Source organism: Crocuta crocuta, unplaced genomic scaffold (genome assembly GCF_008692635.1).
Source record: "Crocuta crocuta isolate KB4526 unplaced genomic scaffold, BGI_CrCroc_1.0 scaffold67, whole genome shotgun sequence".
NCBI classification, from domain to species: Eukaryota; Metazoa; Chordata; class Mammalia; order Carnivora; family Hyaenidae; genus Crocuta; species Crocuta crocuta.
This window is the reverse complement of record NW_027531896.1, coordinates 1,553,083-1,559,084: the sequence shown is the minus strand read 5'-3', so window position 1 is coordinate 1,559,084 and position 6,002 is coordinate 1,553,083. Positions and strand designations below refer to the sequence as shown.

General features: G+C 43.2%; 1 long non-coding RNA gene across 1 annotated transcript; it reads left to right on the top strand.

The window, feature by feature from the left end:
* The first annotated feature begins 1,677 nt into the window (after nucleotides 1–1,677).
* Nucleotides 1,678–5,247, top strand: LOC144239434 (uncharacterized). Its single transcript, XR_013337428.1, has 3 exons — nucleotides 1,678–1,854; nucleotides 2,565–2,617; nucleotides 4,702–5,247. It is a non-coding gene; the product is annotated as an uncharacterized LOC144239434 (long non-coding RNA).
* The last annotated feature ends 755 nt before the right edge of the window (nucleotides 5,248–6,002 follow it).

The window sequence follows — 6,002 nt, the reverse complement described above, 5'->3', positions numbered from 1 at the left end:
GCCCAGTGCAGGGCTCATGAACCGTGAGGTCATGACCTGAGCTGAAATCAAGAGTTGGACGCTCAACCAACTGAGCCACCCAGGTTGCCAGCATAACCAAAATTTTATACCGGTTGAATAGCAACTCCTCATTTCCTTCTCCCCTCAGCCCCCAACAACCACCTCTCTATTCTCTTCAATGAGTTTTACTATTTTAGATAGCTTATATAAGTGGAATCACGCAGTATTTGTCAAATGACTGGCTTATTTCATGTAGCATAATGTTCTCCAGATACTCCATATTATCACATTTTCTTTATCCATTCATCCATTGATGGACACCTGGATTGTTTCCACATCCTGGCTATTGTGAATGATGCTGCAATTAAACATGGAAGTGTGCATATCGAAGATCCTGATTTTAGTTCTTCCCCATAATACCCAGAAGTGGAGTTGCTTGATCATATGGTAATTCTATTTTTAATTTTAAGAGAGTAGATCTCATGTTAAATATTCTTACCGAAAGAAAGAAAGAAAGAAAGAAAGAAAGAAAGAAAGAAAGAAAGAAAGAAAGAAAGAAAGAAAGAAAGAAACAGAGAGAGAGAGAGAGAAAGGAAGAAAGGGAGGGAGGAAGAAATGAAATGCTATTGTCTGCAATGAACACTATATAAATATTTTTAAGTATGAAGATTTAAAAAAAAAACTTGATCAGGGCACTAACAGTTTCCAGCAGAACGATGCCACAATTCCATATGAAAACTTACAACAAGGAACTTGGCCAAGTTCAGGCAAGAGAGTCATCCTTGAGCCTTTAGGCTGCCTCCCTGGACACAGGAGTTTCTAGACAGATCTGCAAAGCAGTAAAGGAAAACAGCACTGAAGACTGCATCTTTTCTGTGCTTAAGAAATGATTGCAAAAAATGCCTTCATTTTACCCAGGGTCCTTCTTAACGTGCCCCGAAGAGGAAATCGTCTTTGAATGTAGTTCATGAAATTTTAAATTTTGTTTTCATATCATTTTTGTTTTGCTTTCATTTCACAGGTGATTTCATCCACTGATTACCCAACAAACCATAGCTCCCCCCAGCTTCTGTTTAACACTTATCCGGTTAAGGTTAAAGAATACATACTAATCAAGATAGCATCTGCTGGTCAGAATAACAGGGTTTCTTTTATCTGATGTTCTTAAAGCTGCGGGCAAGTACTAAGATCTTGAAGGCATGTATGCTTTCTTATAAAGTTTATATGGTTTTTGTTCTAAAAGCTATAAATGCTGTCTGGGGATAATCTAGAAAGTACAGAAGAGTAAAGACCATTCATCCCACTCCCCAAAGCCAAGCAGTGTTAATATTTTGATGTATTTCCTTCTGCTCATTCCTGCTCTCTCCCTTTCTCTCCTCCTCTGTTTGCATAGATGTATTCACACTGTATATATAACGGTGCCCTGCTCTTTTTCACTTGCTCTTACAAAATGAGCATGTTTTTTCTTATTAAAACTCCCTACTGCCTGGAGGGGGCAGGGGTCTAATTTCATGCTGAAGTGTCCATGGTCCTCACTTGGGATCGTTCCACCCTGTCTTCGGGACACACAAAGGCAGGTTCCCAGCAAAGTCGTGGGCTGCTCCTTATCTACCGAACAGGAACCAGAAGGAAGATAGACACAGAGGGAAGGACATGCCCAGACTTGTCCAGCTGCCCACTCCCACGGCCAGTTCCTTGCCTGCAAAGCAGCCTTACTAATCCATACGTTCTTTTCTGCAGACATACACGTTGGCTTTGAACCAAGGAGGATGCAGCCCCATGCCGGAGCAGGCCCAGGGGGAAATAAAATCCAGACACAAGAAGAAAAAAGCAAACCATGCCAGCGATTGCAAGGTGAGATTGTAGGACCGCTCGTTTTAATTTCCAGAGGAGAAAAGCATTGTCCTAAGTCACACTCATTCCACAGCGACCGCCTCCCTGCCTGTAACGCAGCGAGCAGCCTGGAGGTTGTGGGGGCTCTGGACTTGGATGAGGGGAGACGGCAGGTACAGCAAGCTTAACAGCCCCCGACATTGACCCCGGTGTGGACCCCCTGCTAGACTCCCTGGTGTCTGGTTTGGCTTACCTGAAGCAAAACATCTTTTCTTCAAAAATGCAGCAACATGAGGACAGGCTGTGCCTTACTTGACCATTTCTGTGTCCCCAGCACCTGGCATGTGCTGGGCATAGTTTGCAGCATTTGATACAGTTCACTGCATAATGGTGCTTTTTACAAATGCCTTAAAATATTGACCATTACAACTCAATTTGAGTTTACGAGCATTTTCTTGTGAAGGAGCCAATGCCTCCAAGGATACTTAGCCCTCTTGCTGGGTATGGGCCAGGCTCTCAGCTCACTGTCCCTTCACTGACCTATTCCCCGTGGTGAAGTGAGCTCGGCTTCAGCAAAAGCAGGGGGATGAGAAGGGGAACACCACACTGAGCATTGGAGGTCTGGGTGATCATAGGTAAACTTCCCTACTTCAAAATATTTTTTCAGCATCCTTGCCTTCTTCAAATCTCTTCTTCCTTGTTTCTTATTCCTTTACCTCTCTAATTCCCAGGACCCAGAGGTCAGGTTGATCCTATTAATGCTACCGACAAGTCATGTTAAGAGGTAAGTGTACCTTAGGGGCATCTGGGTGGCCCAGTCAGTTGAGTGTCCAACTTGGGCTCAGGTCATGATCTCGGGGGTTCGAGCCCCACATAAGGCTCTGTGCTGCCAGCTCAGAGCCTGGAGCCTGTTTCGGATTCTGTATCTGCCTCTCTCTCTGACCCTCTCCTACTTGCACTGTTTCTCTCTCTCACAAATAAATAAACATTAAGAAATGTTTTAAAAAGGAGCTAAATGTACCTTCAGTGGGCAGACCTCCATGCAACTTATATCAGTTTCTTTCTGGGAAATTGCAATGACACTTAGCAACTTTAAAAGAATTCTTTGAACCCATGTACTCTCCTAAGTTAGGTGCTTCTTGTCTGTAGAATTGTATGGGCCTCTGGACCAACCAAGAGTTGTTCTGGACTCTCTCCTACCTTGGGAGACAGGGAAGCAAAGGGGTCCATCTGCAGTGGAAAAGTATTTTCTCTGTAATAGGAAAAATAGACAATATGCGTGATATAGACCCACATGCATTCCTCATAAGTAAGGAAAGCATAATCAAATTCTAAAGTGGAAACAGTCATCGTTGTCATCGTCACTGTCATTACCATCATCTTTATCAGCACTGTCATCTATGTGGTTGACATGTGCATGGCTCTTACCGTGCCCCTGGCCCTATGCTAAGCAATACGCATCTTCTCACATAATCCTCCCACAACTTCATAAAGCAGGTACTTTATAACAAGGAAACAGACTCAGAGACATTCAGCAGCTCACCCGAGGGGACACAGGAGTAGCAAGGCAGGGACTCGAACCTAGACCATCTTTCTCCAGGACTCTGACTTCTAATTACTCACTGTGATAGGGAAGATGCAAGAGAAGTAGATGGGATTCCAGGACTCTGACTTAAGTCCCTGGAAAAGTGGGTCCCTTAAAGGTGCCCACATGCTTACCTCTCTTATTCAAGGTGCCATGCACACTCTAGACACTCAAAAGGTAGTTGTTGAATGGACATATGAATGACCTCGTTCTTAAGGACATTTCACACTGTCAACTTCCCCAAGTTAGTTTCCAATATTTTAATTAGGCTTCCCAAGCTGTCTGTACTGTGATTGCTATACTCCCATTCAAAATGATAAAAGTCTAATGCTTCCTTCCTTGTCAGCTTGAGAGTCGGCAGGCTCGGGGGAGGGTACTGAAATCCCCCTGCCTGGTCACACAAACTTATAGAACACAAGAGCAGCTACTAACAGAGGCCACGGTTGGCTCAATGGGCACAGGATCAGGTTGAGAGGCAGGCATGGTGGTATAGCAAAGTAGTCAGGTCCCTGTAACCAGGAGCCAGGTAGGCTGGAGGCAGTGGGTACTTTGAGATAATGGCTCATATGGTTACCATTCCCCAGGCTCTACAACAGGTAGGGACATCTCTGGAAATGTGAATTGAGCTTGTTGAGGGGCACTTGCTAGAACAAAAGAGGACGAGATGGGGCTGGAACTATTTTCACCTTCTTCCCCCATCCCCCACCTACCCTACTGCTATTTGGAATGCAGACATGAAGGCAGGAGTTCTAGCAGTGACCTCGGGCCAGAGAAAAAGCTGGAAGAGACACAAAGCCCTAAGCTTCCGAGCAAAGGCCAGTAATTATCTGCCTCTAAATTCCTCATTCTGATAGAAAAATAAATGCTTATGTGTTTAAGCCACTGAGCAGCCAAATCCAATTCCTAACTAACACACCTTCTGTAGTCAGTAGCCTCTCAGATAGCCCCCATTTGATGATGGCCTCTCATACCTCCTGGGAGAATACTATTTGTCATGTGAAGTTAGAATACTGCTTAATAAATCCCAACATTTATCTTTGAGTCTAAAAGTAAGCAACAGTTTTACTTATTAACATGCTCAACTAAACTACACATTAATATGATGTGTTAAGGCCAGAAGCTACCTCCTGGTGTTCATACCTCTGTGTAATTCATCTCCTTGAGTCTGAGCTGGACTTTCTGACTTGCCTCTAACAAAGAATATGGCAGAAGTGATGGAATGTCACTTCTGAGATCAAGGTATAAACAGACTGTAGCTGCTGTTTTTTGTGCTCTCACACTAGCTTCTACGTGATAAGACAGCCCTACAGAGAGGTCCATGTGATGAGGGAACAAGGCCTGACAACAACCACATGAGTATAACTGGAAGCAGATACCACCAGCCCCAGTTGAGCCTTCAGATGAGACCACAGCCCTCACCAACAACTTGACGACAACCATTTTAGAGGTGTTGAGCTGAAGATGTCCAGCTAAGCCATGTCTAGGTTCTTGACCCACAGCAACTGTGATAGTAAATGTTTATTGTTTTAAGCTTGTTTTAGATAATTAATACATCCTCTAATTATCTTGGATTAACATTCAACTTAATGTCTATTCTCTAAGTCTTCTATTGCATGTCTTAGCCTATATCATCTCACTGAAATATTGCTTCTGAACAGAAATCTTGGCATAGAGCCTGGCACATAGTAGGTACTAAATAGAATGAGTAAATGAATGAATGAACAACAGACACTGTTTCTTGCTGAGATGTTCTACAGTGCCTTGAGCCTCCATAAATATTGAGCCAAACACACAGGTAAAGACAAGGGGAAAATAACAAAGTGCATCACATCAGCCAAACATGATTAGAGGTAACTTGACCTGGACGGCCAGTAGATCCTGTTCTGTGATTTACTGAAGACATATTCCTCCTGGGAGACCTTATTAAGTTAGAAGAGTATTTAATTGCTCCCAGCATTTATCTTTGGGTCTAAAATTAAACAAATGTTTTATTTATCACTTTGCTCAACTAAAGTACACATTAATATGATGTGTTAAGGCCAGAAGTTACAAGTCAAAAGAACAGACTCTCAGCAAATACAAAAACTCACTAATTTCCTCAATGATTTATGAACTGATGCAGAAGTAAGAACTCATTTCAAAATCAGCTACAAGGGTCATGGAAACAATGATTACGGCTGTTCAAGAGAAAAGGAGAGATCATTCTTTGTCGTCCAGCTCGGATAAGACTCTTATTTTAGTCCATTCGGTTTTCCATTTCATTATCCAAGTCATTTAAATGGTGGCCTAAAGGCAAACTATACAACCCATCCTGTGCTTTAGCCTAAAGTGAGTCCATTTAAAAGCGTTGCGTCATTGTTTGCCAAATTCTACTTTGATATTAGAGGGGTCAGGGAAAAAGGATTTTGCAACATAGACCTGAAAAGCATATTGGTTGGTGGGGGTGGTCATGGGTGAGAGAGGGTGGGCAAGAAAAAGAGTAAATGGCAAAGAGGGTGGCTGGGTAAGGGCTCTATGCCAGGCCCCCCACGGCCTCACCTTAGGAGGGGTAGGAAGGACACACTAAGTGCTTATGGCCAGGATC